The 15,465-nt window shown below is 37.9% G+C and overlaps 1 long non-coding RNA gene across 1 annotated transcript in view; it reads right to left on the bottom strand.

The window, feature by feature from the left end:
• LOC133544539 (uncharacterized) overlaps positions 1–15,155 on the bottom strand; it is an 18,760-nt gene extending 3,605 nt beyond the window's left edge. Inside the window, exons 1-2 of the long non-coding RNA XR_009804665.1 lie at positions 15,062–15,155; positions 7,398–7,500 (exon numbers count right to left, since the gene is read on the bottom strand). This is a non-coding gene — a long non-coding RNA (uncharacterized LOC133544539). The remainder of the gene's footprint in view (positions 1–7,397; positions 7,501–15,061) is intronic.
• Positions 15,156–15,465: the final 310 nt, after the last annotated feature.

Genomic DNA, 15,465 nt, shown 5'->3' with positions numbered 1-15,465 from the left:
CCCCATACCATCACAGATGCTGGCTTTTGAACTTTGCGTCGATAACAATCTGGATGGTTTGCTTCCCCTTTGGTCCGGATGACACGATGTCGAATATTTCCAAAAACATTTTGAAATGTGGACTCATCAGACCACAGAACACTTTTCCACCTTGCATTAGTCCATCTTAGATGATCTCGGGCCCAGAGAAGCCGGCGGCGTTTCTGGATGTTGTTGATAAGTGGCTTTCGCTTTGCATAGTAGAGCTTTAACTTGCACTTACAGATGTAGCAGTGAACTGTATTTAGTGACAGTGGTTTTCTGACGTGTTCTTGAGCCCATGTGGTGATATCCTTTAGAAATTGATGTCTGTTTTTGATACAGTGCCATCTGAGGGATCGAAAGGTCATGGTCATTCAATGATGGTTGTGTGGGGCCGGTGGTCCAGGAAAGTACCCACACTCTTTTTATACGAAGCCACGCTGTTGTAACACATGCTGAATGTGGTCTGGCGTTGTCTGGCTAAGATAAGCAGGGGAGTCCATGAAGAAGAGGGCACTTAGATGGCAGCATATGTTGTTCCAAAACCTGTATGTAACTTTCAGCATTAATGGTGCCCTCACAGATGTGTAAGTTACCCATGCCTTGGGCACTAATGCACCCCCATACCATCACAGATGCTGGCTTTTGAACTTTGCGTCGATAACAGTCTGGACGGTTCGCTTCCCCTTTGGTCCGGATAACACGATGTCAAATATTTCCAAAAACAATTTGAAATGTGGACTCGTCAGACCACAGAACACTTTTCCACTTTGCATCAGTCCATCTTAGATGATCTCGGGCCCAGAGAAGCCGGCGGCGTTTCTGGATGCTGTTGATTAATGGCTTTCACTTTGCATAGTAGAGCTTTAACTTGCACTTACAGATGTAGCAGCGAACTGTATTTAGTGACAGTGGTTTTCTGACGTGTTTTTGAGCCCATGTGGTGATATCCTTTAAAGATTGATGTCGGTTTTTGATACAGTGCCGTCAGAGGGATCGAAAATCACGGTCATTCAATGTTGGTTTCCAGCCATGCCGCTAACGTGGAGTGATTTCTCCAGATTCTCTGAACCTTTTGATGATATTATGGACCGTAGATGTTGAAATCCCTATTTTTCTTGCAATTGCACTTTGAGAAACGTTGTTCTTAAACTGTTTGACTATTTGCTCACGCAGTTGTGGACAAAGGGGTGCACCTCGCCCCATCCTTTCTTGTGAAAGACTGAGCATTTTTTTGGGAAGCTGCTTTTATACCCAATCATGGCACCCACCTGTTCCCAATTAGCCTGCACACCTGTGGGATGTTCCAAATAAGTGTTTGATGAGCATTCCTCGACTTTGTAGCATATTCAACTGAATATGGGTTGAAAAGGATTTGCAAATCATTGTATTCCGTTTATATTTACATTTTACATTTCCCAGCTCATATGGAAACGGGGTTTGTATTCAACCAGCAAACGTACGTCTTTGTTGATTACCCGAGTTAGGTGAGACATGTTAACAAGTGCACTGACGCGAATGCCTTTGCAAACACGGCGGCCCCCCGGTGTCACACACACTACGGCGAACAACACACACAAGATGGGAGCAGCTGTTGATTATCTCAAGAACGACATCTAATTGCCTCCGAAGAACGGGACAATAAAAGGCTGCCTCAAGCCTTTGTGAGCCTGAAAGTGGCTCTATATTGTTACACCTGAAGGCGCGAAATGTTGTGTTTTGGTTGTGATTTTTACTCAAGTGCGTGCGGTGGTGCAACACCGGTCTGTCTGCGAGGTAACGTGAGGCCCGGGTCTCCGGATAGGAGACAAGACTCCTTTAAAATGCAAACCAGAGGGGCAGAGCTACTCCCCACACGGCTGTTCAGAAATGTTCGTTCACCATGTGTTCGGATTCTTCTTGTTCTATTATTCAACTTGAGTCGGGGTGGGAACCACATTTTCTTTACCTGTTTTGAGTTCATCTTTAGTTTTCTTGATAGGGTAGTTTTCTTTTTTTTCGAATACAATTATGTTTTGGTTAAGGCAATTTTGATATACCGCATTTATTTATTATTAATTTGTTCACAGACAGACTGTTATGTTTACGAGGAGAGTAGACGGCACAGACCACAAGGGGGCGCAGTAGCTCAATGATTGAAGGGAAGAGTGCATCGTTAGGTCGACAGGCGGATCGGTGCGGCGTCTTCAGTAATGCGAACGCATTGATCCGTTGTGGTGAAGCAGCTGAGCCGGAAGGCAACGCTCTCCATTTTTTTTATTTTTTTTATTTCGGCAATCTTCACATAAAACAAAGAACAACAACAAGAAAAGAAAAACAAACAAAAAAAAAACAAAAAACACTCATTTGAGCAATGATTGAGCCGAAAGGGTGTAGGTTGAAGCAACGCTTATATAAACCTACCCCATCACAACAAGAACAAGCTTCAAAATATATAAAATCTAAAACATGCTTCACTTATATTACTTTACCGGTCGATCTACCTTCCCATCCTCACCTATGGTCATGAGCTTTGGGATATGACCCAAAGAACAAGATCAGGGGTAAAACCAGCCGAAATTAGTTTCCTCCGCCGGGTGGCAGGGCTCTCCCTTTGAGATAGGGTGAGAAGCTCTGCCATCCGGGAGGCGCTCAAAGTAAAGCCGCTGCTCCTCCACATCGAGAGGAGCCATATGAGGTGTTTCTGGCATCTGGTCAGGATGCCACTCGAATGAGGTGTTTAGGGCACGTCCGACCAGTAATACGTATGTTTTGGTTAGGGCAATTTTGATATAACGCATTCTCCGGACCATACGGCCCACCGGATTATTTATTTATTATTAATTTGTTTACAGACAGACTTATGTTTACGAGGAGAGTAGACGGCACAGACCACAAGGGGGCGCAGTAGTACAATGATTAAAGGGAAGAGTGCATCGTTAGGTCGACAGGCGGATCGGTGCGTCGTCTTCTGTAACGCGAACGTATTGATCCGTTGTGGTGAAGGAGCTGAGCCGGAAGGCAAAGCTCTCCATTTACCAGTCGATCTACCTTCCCATCCTCACCTATGATCATGAGCTTTGGGTTATGACCCAAAGAACAAGATCACGGGTACAAGCAGCCAAAATGAGTTTCCTCTGCCGGGTGGCAGGGCTCTCCCTTAGAGATAGGGTGAGAAGCTAGATAGAGTAAAGCCGCTGCTCCTCCACATCGAGAAGAGCCATTTGAGGTGTTTCTGGCATCTGGTCAGGATGCCACCCGAACGAGGTGTTTAGGGCAGGTCCGACCAGTAATATGTTTTGGTTAGGGCAATTTTGAAATATCGCATTTTTCGGACCATAGGGCCAACCAGATTATTTATTTATTAATTTATTCACAGACAGATTGCTATGTTTACAAGGAGAGTAGACGGCACAGACCACAAGGGGACGCAGTAGCTCAATGATATATTTTCTATATATATATATATATATATATATATATATATATATATATATATATATAAAATCAAAGGTGTGGACTCTAGTCACATGACTTGGACTCTAGTCATGAATTTCATGAATTTAGAATCCACTTGTCAAAACGTAAAGAGACTTGCAACTCGACTTCGACTTTAGCATCAATGACTTGTGAATTGACTTGGACTTGAGACTTGAATATTAAAAAGTAATTGATGAGCGCTCCGTATCTTACATTATGTACGTGTGTCTGTCAGCGTGTGTGCTGCCTGCCAATACAACATCCAATCAAATTCGATCCATGTTTTCAACAGACAGCATTCATTTCATCAAATTGCAGGACAACCAACAAAGAAGAGCTGTCAGACAACGCGAAAGTGAGGAAAAATGATTCCAAAGACAGTTTTGTTTGGGTATAAAAACTACAACCAGGAACAGCGCAACAAGCTGGAACTATTAATGCCGCACTTCAGGCCCTATGGTAAAAATGAACACGGATAAAATAATTGACCTTATTTTTCTGCATCGCTGCAATTTCCTAGAAAGAACCGGTAGGCCGAGGTTGTCTAAAGTGCACCCAGGGGGCATTTTTGGCATGCAGATTTTTTTATTTCTTTTAAATGGCCCTTGGCATTATTCTAAAATTAAAATGGGTTCATTATTCATGAGATATATTATTAGATTTGACCTTGTGATTCAAATGTTGGCCTCACAGTCGAGAGCTTGGAGGTTTAGCACTTATTTCATAGTTCTGGACTTAAAAATGATGTCTACAGGTAAAATTATCTCCCAGAATAGACACAGTAGTGATTTTAGTTTTCTATAATACGTCAGCGTATTTTGGGACACCTACTTTTTATCTCCAAAATGTGGGCGGGGCTGGAGGCAAATTTATTGTGCGTAGTTTGTGTTTTGGTGGCATCTTCATCCCTAATTATGTTATTTTGGCACATAACTTGAAGGAAAGATCAAATATGTCCGCCAGATGCATTCTTGCAAGTTGTAGCAATACGACTAAAGATGAGTTCAATCATTCTGGCTTCAAAGAAGAGTTTAGATGCAGAATGTTGTCAAAAATTTGAAGCCATACACAAGTCGGAAAATCGGGAGAACTCTCGAGGGGAGAAAAACTGCGGAAAAAGAAATAAGCCGAGAGAAAAAGACGGTAAGTTACTAATAGTCTATTTTGTGTCCTCTTCTACTGATGTTTTCTTCGAGGAGTGCTGAAAGAGAATGCAGTAATACAGGCCATTGTTATTGTTTGCTCATAATGTTAACCATATCAGTTTTGAAGTAATCATGGACCAGGGCGACATAAAAATGCAATAAAGTGATCAAAATATTAGTTTTACATGACTTTATCCACAAAGTTTATGCGGGGAAATGGGCTCCAGTTCTGTAGATCAGGGGTTCTGAACCCATTTGACCTCGGAGCCCACGTTTTTCACTACAGTAGAGCCAGGCGGGCCATTTAAATATTAACACTTACTCTTGGTTTTAATCATACTCAATATTTATATCCAACCTACTTAAAGTTTAACAGAGGGCGGCCACATGGAGGAAAAGCTGATCTCCAGCGGGCCGGACTGGTAAAATGATGGCATGATAACTTCAAAATAAAAAAAATAATTTTTGTTGTCTTGGTTTAAAATTGGCCTCGCGCATTTTGAAAATTGACAAATCGTAATGTTTTTTTTAACAGGATAAACTTTAACGGTATAAACGCATCTGTTGATTGCAAGGATTATCATCAAGGCTTAGGTCAGGCTGATTACAGAAATAAATTCTAATCAAATAAACTGCAAAAGAGATGACTCAGAAAAACTGATTAACAAGTGTGTGTGTATGTGTATGTATATATATATATATATATATGTGTGTCTGTCGAGTTATTCAGGTTTTTCCACAGCCTTGCCCAAATTTCAAAGTGCCAGTTGGACTTAGGAGGGACACAAAGGGTCAACACAATCCTCTTTCCTTGTGATTTATTGATGTTTGATTTGAAGCAATCAAACTGGGTTATCGGTGTAAATGAATGTATTAACAGAATGCATAGTCGAATAGTGGAATAGTTGGTAGTTAAATAGTAGAATAGTTGAATAGTAGAATAGTTGATGAGTGGATAGTTGATTAGGTTGATAACCTTAACCAAACAGAAAAAAAACATTAGTTTTCATAAGCATATATCATAATACATGCTTTGTTTTTCATTAAATCAAACCAACCAAAATTAATTTCCACTGATCGGGCCTAGGTTTAAGAATAAACCTAAACATTTAATTCAAACAATCCATCCTGATTACAAGAATAAACTTAAACATCACTGATAACTGTTTAAATTGAATTTCAGTCAACTCAAACATCAGCGAAATTATCACCTTTAAACATTTTCCCCAGGGAAATGATTTTCTTGAAACATTCCCCTCAGTCCAAACAAGCACTTATTTATTTTGGTTTTCTCACCAGTTGCGTCTTCTGAGTCCACAAAGGAGCTGTCTTCCTTCCTCTTAGCAGCATGTCGAAAAGGGGTGACTTACTGAAGCTCAAACATTTTGAGAATTTGCTCTGAGCAGGTGAACAGGTGAACTCAATCAAAACAATCTGTTGGATGCAGGTGGAGATGTTCAGCCCTCAGCTCTCACTGTTGCCCCTTCAGGCCTGGGGTGTGCTCTGCAACTCAGTGGTGTTTGTGCTGCTCTGTACTTGGACTTCACAGTATGTATATATATATATATATATATATATATATATCATAAATCATAGAGCTACTGCGCCCCCTTGTGGTCTGTGCCGTCCACTCTCCTTGTAAACATAGCAATCTGTCTGTGAATAAATTAATAAATATCTATATATATATATCCATATATATGGATATATATACATATATGTACAGTATATATGTATATATATACACATATATATATATGTATATATACATATATATATATATATATGTATATATGTATATATATATATACACATATATATATGTATATATATATATATACACATATATATATGTATATATATATATATATATATATATATATATATATATATATATATATATATATATATATGTATATCAGCAGGTACCAAAAGGTAAGAAAAGTTGCTTTTGAATAATATTGCGAAACAAAAACGCCAGATAATATGTCTTACCTTATACACACACCATAATAATACTCGTATGTTGAAGCACAGTACAATCCATCAAGCGGTGAGGCTTCACAGCTTACCAAAATCGCACTAAAACATTTTTGATGGACTTTTGAGCGCCGTGTGTAATGTTCTATATTTTCAATGGAACATATAACATTTTGGTGTTATTTACTTGACTTCAAATTGCAGTCTATACCTATCTTTGGTGTGTGACTGCCATCATATTGCAGTCTACACGTATCGCTTATGTTTGACTGCCATCTACTGGTCACACTTATTACACTATGTACCAAACAAAATAGCTTTGAGGTCGGTAAACAAAACCAGAATTTTTTTTTTACATCAGGCACATAAGGCGCACTTACGCGTTTTAAGAAAAAAGCATATATTTTAAGTGCGCCTTGTAGTCCAGAAATTATGGTAATAGTTATGAATAAGTTATTGAAATCAGCCTTGGGAAGAAGGAGATTATTTGTATTGGTTTGTATAAAAAAAAAGGTGATTTTCAGTGTTGAAATCATTTGTAGCACTACGCCTCACATCAGATTAAAAAAAAACTAAAATATCTGTGAAAGATAAACTAAATTACCTACCTACCACTGCATCCTGGGGTCACACTGGTGATTCTTTCTTTCACCCATACATGCTGGTGTATCTTGCCATCACCCAGACAACATATCTTTACCTGCACTTTACCTACCTTCTCTGTATACTGGAGTCAAACTGGTGCCTCCTTCTTTCACCCAGTCTACATATCTTTACCTGCACAGTACCTACCTTCTGTGCATTGTGCGGTCACGCTGTTGCTTCCTTCCTTTAAGCGGCCATCTTGAGACGGCAGCAGCACAGCAGCATCAGCGCAGCGGTTCTTTGAAGGCTCCTAAAATCAAAACCGGAGCAGTTAGAAAAACTTTTTGTGCAACTTTTAATCAGAAGGGTTCAATCTCTTTCCTGTACGAGTTTGAAGCCGACACAACAAACACGCTCAGAGGAGATAATGTTTGAAAAAAGGTGACAGATTTTACAAAACTTTTGTTTTGAAGTGATAATTGCCAACTTCCTGTTGATTTTTGCTGAAGGATGTCAATTAATGAAATGTAGGTCTAAGTGAGACCTACATAGAGGTTTGTGTTTCATGTCTCTACATTCCTACCGGAAGTTACAAGCAGTTTTGTCTGTGTTTTCTTCCCAAGAGCAGTTTTGTCAGTGTTTTATTCCTAAAGCGCAATTTTGAGTTTTGGGGTTTGGTTTTTTATTATATCGCAATTTTCACCAGTGTTGATATGTGTGTCAAGTTTGGTGAGTTTTGAAGCATTTTAAAGGGGTCAAAATACAGCTAAAAGAGGCAAAAATGACATGTTTTAGGAAACTTTTGTTTTGAAGGGGTTTTTGCCAACTTCCTGTTAATTTTTGCCAAAGGAAATGTAGGTCTAAGTCAGACCTACATAGAGGTTTTTGTTTCATGTCTCTACAACATTCCTAACGGAAGTTGCAAGCAGTTTTGTCTGTGCTTTTTCCTAGGGGGCGCTAGAATGCAATTTTGAGTTTTGGGGTTAGGTTTTTTATTGGATGGCAATTTTCACCAGTCCTGATGTGTGTGTTTAATTTAGTGAGTTTTGAAGCATTTTAAAGGGGTCAAAATACAGCTCAAATAGTCAAAAATGACATGTTTTAGGAATCTTTTGTTTTGAAGGGGTTTATGCCAACTCCCTGTTAATTTTTGCCAAAGGAAATGTAAGTCTAAGTCAGACCTACATAGAGGTTTTTGTTTCATGTCTCTACAACATTCCTAACGGAAGTTACAAGCAGTTTTGCCTGTGCTTTTTCCTAGGGGGCGCTAGAGCGTAATTTTGAGTTTTGGGGTTTGGTTTTTTATTGGATGGCAATTTTTGCCCGTCCTGATGTGTGTGTTTAATTTAGTGAGTTTTGAAGCATTTTAAAGGGGTCAAAATACAGCTCAAATAGTGAAAAAAATGACATGTTTTAGGAAACTTTTGTTTTGAAGGGGTTTTTAGCCAACTTCAAGTAAATTTTTGCCAAAGGAAATGTAGGTCTAAGTCAGACCTACATAGAGGGGTTTGTTTTATGTCTCTAGAAAATTCCTAACGGAAGTGACAAGCAGTTGTGTCTGTGCTTTTTCCTAGGGGGCGCTAGAATGCAATTTTGAGTTTTGGGGTTAGGTTTTTTATTGGATGGCAATTTTCACCAGTCCTGATGTGTGTGTTTAATTTAGTGAGTTTTGAAGCATTTTAAAGGGGTCAAAATACAGCTCAAATAGTCAAAAATGACATGTTTTAGGAATCTTTTGTTTTGAAGGGGTTTATGCCAACTCCCTGTTAATTTTTGCCAAAGGAAATGTAAGTCTAAGTCAGACCTACATAGAGGTTTTTGTTTCATGTCTCTACAACATTCCTAACGGAAGTTACAAGCAGTTTTGCCTGTGCTTTTTCCTAGGGGGCGCTAGAGCGTAATTTTGAGTTTTGGGGTTTGGTTTTTTATTGGATGGCAATTTTTGCCCGTCCTGATGTGTGTGTTTAATTTAGTGAGTTTTGAAGCATTTTAAAGGGGTCAAAATACAGCTCAAATAGTGAAAAAAATGACATGTTTTAGGAAACTTTTGTTTTGAAGGGGTTTTTAGCCAACTTCAAGTAAATTTTTGCCAAAGGAAATGTAGGTCTAAGTCAGACCTACATAGAGGGGTTTGTTTTATGTCTCTAGAAAATTCCTAACGGAAGTGACAAGCAGTTGTGTCTGTGCTTTTTCCTAGGGGGCGCTAGAATGCAATTTTGAGTTTTGGGGTTAGGTTTTTTATTGGATGGCAATTTTCACCAGTCCTGATGTGTGTGTTTAATTTAGTGAGTTTTGAAGCATTTTAAAGGGGTCAAAATACAGCTCAAATAGTCAAAAATGACATGTTTTAGGAAACTTTTGTTCCGAAGGGGTTTTTGCCAACTTCCTGTTAATTTTTGCCAAAGGAAATGTAGGTCTAAGTCAGACCTACATAGAGGTTTTTGTTTCATGTCTCTACAACATTCCTAACGGAAGTTACAAGCAGTTTTGCCTCTGCTTTTTCCTAGGGGGCGCTAGAGTGCAATTTTGAGTTTTGGGGTTTGTTTTTTATTAGATGGCAATTTTCACAGGTCCTGATGTGTGTGTTTAATTTAGTGCGTTCTGAACCATTTTAAAGGGGTCAAAATACAGCTCAAATAGTCAAAAATTACATGTTTTAGGAAACTTTTGTTTTGAAGGGGTTTTTGCCATTTTCCTGTTAATTTTTTGCCAAAGAAAATGTAGGTCTAAGTCAGACCTACATAGAGGTTTTTGTTTCATGTCTCTACAACATTCCTAACGGAAGTTACAAGCAGTTTTGCCTCTGCTTTTTCCTAGGGGGCGCTAGAGTTCAATTTTGAGTTTTGAGTTTAGATTTTTTATTGGATTGCAATTTTTGCCAGTTCTGATGTGTGTGTTTAATTTAGTGAGTTTTGAAGCATTTTAAAGGGGTCAAAATACAGCTGAAAGAGGCAAAAATGACGTCTTTTAGGAAACTTTTGTTTTGATGGGGTTTTTGCCAACTTCCTGTTAATTTTTGCCAAAGGAAATGTGGGTCTAAGTCAGACCTACATAGAGGTTTTTGTTTCATGTCTCTACAACATTCCTAACGGAAGTTGCAAGCAGTTTTGTCTGTGCTTTTTCCTAGGGGGCGCTAGAATTCAATTTTGAGTTTTGGGGTTAGGTTTTTAATTGGATGGCAATTTTCACCAGTCCTGATGTGTGTGTTTAATTTAGTGAGTTTTGAAGCATTTTAAAGGGGTCAAAATACAGCTCGAATAGTCAAAAATGACATGTTTTAGGAATCTTTTGTTTTGAAGGGGTTTTTGCCAACTCCCTGTTAATTTTTGCCAAAGGAAATGTAGGTCTAAGTCAGACCTACATAGAGGTTTTTGTTTCATGTCTCTACAACATTCCTAACGGAAGTTACAAGCAGTTTTGCCTGTGCTTTTTCCTAGGGGGCGATAGAGCGTAATTTTGAGTTTTGGGGTTTGGTTTTTTATTGGATGGCAATTTTTGCCCGTCCTGATGTGTGTGTTTAATTTAGTGAGTTTTGAAGCATTTTAAAGGAGTCAAAATACAGCTCAAATAGTGAAAAAAATTACATGTTTTAGGAAACTTTTGTTTTGAAGGGGTTTTTAGCCAACTTCAAGTAAATTTTTGCCAAAGGAAATGTAGGTCTAAGTCAGACCTACATAGAGGGGTTTGTTTTATGTCTCTAGAAAATTCCTAACGGAAGTGACAAGCAGTTGTGTCTGTGCTTCTTCCTAGGGGGCGCTAGAGCGTAATTTTCAGTTTTGGGGTTTGGTTTTTTATTGGATGGCAATTTTAGCCAGTCCTGATGTGTGTGTTTAATTTATTGAGTTTTGAAGCATTTTAAAGGGGTCAAAATACAGCTCAAATAGTCAAAAATGACATGTTTTAGGAAACTTTTGTTCCGAAGGGGTTTTTGCCAACTTCCTGTTAATTTTTGCCAAAGGAAATGTAGGTCTAAGTCAGACCTACATAGAGGTTTTTGTTTCATGTCTCTACGACATTCCTAACGGAAGTTACAAGCAGTTTTGCCTCTGCTTTTTCCTAGGGGGCGCTAGAGTGCAATTTTGAGTTTTGGGGTTTGTTTTTTTATTGGATTGCAATTTTTGCCAGTTCTGATGTGTGTGTTTAATTTAGTGAGTTTTGAAGCATTTTAAAGGGGTCAAAATACAGCTGAAAGAGGCAAAAATGACGTCTTTTAGGAAACTTTTGTTTTGATGGGGTTTTTGCCAACTTCCTGTTAATTTTTGCCAAAGGAAATGTAGGTCTAAGTCAGACCTACATAGAGGTTTTTGTTTCATGTCTCTACAACATTCCTAACGGAAGTTACAAGCAGTTTTGCCTGTGCTTTTTCCTAGGGGGCGCTAGAGTGCAATTTTGAGTTTTGGGATTTTTTTTTTTATTGGATAGCAATTTTTGCCAGTCTTGATGTGTGTGTTTAATTTAGTGAGTTTTGAAGCATTTTAAAGGGGTCAAAATACAGCTCAAATAGTCAAAAATGACATGTTTTAGGAAACTTTTATTTTGAAGGGGTTTTTGCAATTTTCCTGTTAATTTTTGCCAAAGGAAATGTAGGTCTAAGTCAGACCTACTCTAGAGGTTTTTGTTTCATGTCTCTACAACATTCCTAACGGAAGTTACAAGCAGTTTTGTCTGTACTTCTTCCTAGGGGGCGCTAAAGCGTAATTTTCAGTTTTGGGGTTTGTTTTTTTATTGGATGGCAATTTTTGCCAGTTCTGATGTGTGTGCTTAATTTAGTGAGTTTTGAAGCATTTTAAAGGGGTCAAAATACAGCTCAAATAGTCAAAAATGAACTTTTTGACTACTAAATTAACTTTTTTTTTAGGAAACTTTTGTTTTGAAGGGGTTTTTGCCAACTTCCTGTTAATTTTTGCCAAATGAAATGTAGGTCTAAGTCAGACCTACATAGAGGTTTTTGTTTCATGTCTACAACATTCCTAACGGAAGTTGCAAGCAGTTTTGTCTGTGCTTTTTCCTAGGGGGCGCTAGAGTGCAATTTTGAGTTTTGGGGTTTGATTTTTTATTGGATGGCAATTTTTGCCAGTCCTGATGTGTGTGTTTAATTTATTGAGTTTTGAAGCATTTTAAAGGGGTCAAAATACAGCTCAAATATTCAAAAATTGCATGTTTTAGGAAACTTTTGTTTTGAAGGGGTTTTTGCCAACTTCCTGTTAATTTTTGCCAAAGGAAATGTAGGTCTAAGTCAGACTTACATAGAGGTTTTTGTTTCATGTCTCTACAACATTCCTAACGGAAGTTAAAAGCAGTTTTGTTTGTGTTTTTTCCTAGGGGGCGCTAGGGTGCAATTTTGAGTTTTGGGGTTTGGTTTTTTATTGGATGGCAATATTCACCAGTCCTGATGTGTGTGTTTAATTTAGTGAGTTTTGAAGCATGTTAAAGGGGGTCAAATTACAGCTCAAAGAGGCGGCGGTATAATAATAATAAAACCTTAGTAATACAATAGGGTCTTCTGTCCCAACTTGACATTCGGTCCCTAATAAATATCAGGACAATAGTATACTGTATTGTCAAACCCCTAAAACTATTCCCACTCCATTTACTGACTTTTTGTTGTTTTTCCCCCACTGTCGCAAAAGTAAGAAATCAGCACAGGCAAAATGCCAAAACAATCAGGTTTAATTGCCTGCCCCGCATCCGACTGGTGGATACAAACAAAGATCAGAAGCCGTCCAAAAGTCACTGATATTACTGTAAGCTGCGCTTGGAAGAAAAAAAAAAAAAAAGTCAAGTCGAGGGCACTTTTCATCTCCCTTCTGAATACCACCAAATTCAACAAGAAAGAGACTTGGGTGGGTTTTTTTTATTCTAGTTTTTTTGTATATAAATGAAGCACCGACTACTCAGCGGCCTAGTGGTTAGAGTGTCTGACCTGAAATCGGTAGGTTCCGATATTATCGGCCGATTAATGCTTTAAAATGTAATATCAGAAATTATCGCTAGCGGATTTCAGTGCCCCTCCCCGAAAATCTCCCGGGGAAACCATTCTCCCGAGTTTCTCCCAGGCAACAACACTGGGGGCCGGCCCAATCACATAATATCTACGGCTTTTCACACACACACAAGTGAATACCACGCATACTTGGTCAACAGCCATGCAGGTCACACTGAAGGTGGCCGAATAAACAACTTTAACCCTGTTACAAATATGCGCAACACTGTGAACCCACACCAAACAAGAATGACAAACACATTTCTGGCGTCCCACTGAATGTGAATTCTCCCTGCCCACTGGGTGTGAGTTTTCCTTGCCCTTTTGTGGGTTCTTCCGAGGATGTTGTAGTCGTAATGATTTGTGCAGTCCTTTGAGACATTTGTGATTTGGGGCTATATAAATAAACATTGATTGATTGACATTTCGAGAAGAACATCCGCACCGTAACACAACATAAACACAACAGAACAAATACCAAGGATACATTGCAGCACTAACTCTTCCGGGACACTACAATATACACCCCTATGGATGGATGGATGGATGGATGGATGGATGGATGGATAGATAGATAGATAGATAGATAGATAGATAGATAGATAGATAGATAGATAGATAGATAGATAGATAGATAGATAGATAGATAGATAGATAGATAGATAGATAGATAGATAGATAGATAGATAGATAGATAGATAGATAGATAGATAGATAGATAGATAGATAGATAGATAGATAGATAGATAGATAGATAGATAGATAGATAGATAGATAGATAGATAGATAGATAGATAGATAGATAGATAGATAGATAGATAGATAGATAGATAGATAGATAGATAGATAGATAGATAGATAGATAGATAGATAGATAGATAGATAGATAGATAGATAGATAGATAGATAGATAGATGGATGGATGGATGGATGGATGGATGGATGGATGGATGGATGGATGGATGGATGGATGGATGGATGGATGGATGGATGGATGGATGGATGGATGGATGGATGGATGGATGGATGGATGGATGGATGGATGGATGGATGGATGGATGGATGGATGGATGGATGGATGGATGGATGGATGGATGGATGGATGGATAGATAGATAGATAGATAGATAGATAGATAGATAGATAGATAGATAGATAGATAGATAGATAGATAGATAGATAGATAGATAGATAGATAGATACATACATACATACATACATACATACCGTATATATATATATATATATATTATATACTCTTCCGGGACACTACAATATACACCCCTATAGATAGATGGATAGATAGCCAGATAGATAGATAGAAAGATAGATAGATAGATAGATAGATAGATGGATAGATAGATGGATAGATAGATAGATAGATAGATAGATGGATAGATAGCTAGATAGATACATATATATATACATACATATATGTATATATGTATGTATATATACATATATATATATATATAAATATATATATATATTTTTTTTTAATCTATTTTTTTTTTTACTTTATATTAACAGATAGATGTAAAATTGATAGAGATATTTTTAAATTTTTCTGACTGAGACCCTTCTATGTCCCTGGTAGACTGGGACCAAAAAACATTTTCAATATATTGTATTGATTTTGAAAATGAAAAATATGAAAATGGCCCCCGCATGCTTTCACTTCTTAGTTTGCGGCCCTCTGTGTAAAAAGTGTGTACACATTTGCTCCAAAGTTCCATTTCTTCTCTATGGATTGGTTGGTTTAATAAATGCTTAAACTGCTCGACTGAGATAAACAAAGTCTTTGTTTGTTTGGTGTAATTATTACTTTCAGCTATTCTTCCACGCTGAGAACAAAGGCTGTGAATAATATTTTCCAAGAGATAATTCACCTGTAGGGATGTGGATGATGTGTCCAATCACATCTCTTCATCCTCCATGAGCATTTTCTTCAGATCAGTGAGGCGAATTGATGCTCAATCTTCCTGTCAGAACACGAGTGAGAGAGTTTGAGAGCCATCTTTGATATGATATATACATATATTTTTATATGATGTATACATATATTTGTATATGATTATATACATACACTGTACAAAATACCTCCTAAACGCAATGTATTCATTTTTTTCAGTGATTCAGTTTCTTACCAACATAAATACTATTTTAAGACCTAAATCTGGGATCTTTATCGTTCTTACTTTGTCTTTATTTTAAATAGGGGTGGGCGATACTGGGAATTTTAGCATCAATCTGATACCAAATAAGTACGGGGCTAGTTTTGTCAGTAATGATC

This window comes from Nerophis ophidion, linkage group LG27 (genome assembly GCF_033978795.1).
Source record: "Nerophis ophidion isolate RoL-2023_Sa linkage group LG27, RoL_Noph_v1.0, whole genome shotgun sequence".
NCBI lineage: Eukaryota > Metazoa > Chordata > Actinopteri > Syngnathiformes > Syngnathidae > Nerophis > Nerophis ophidion.
This window is presented reverse-complemented; position numbering and strand designations above follow the sequence as displayed.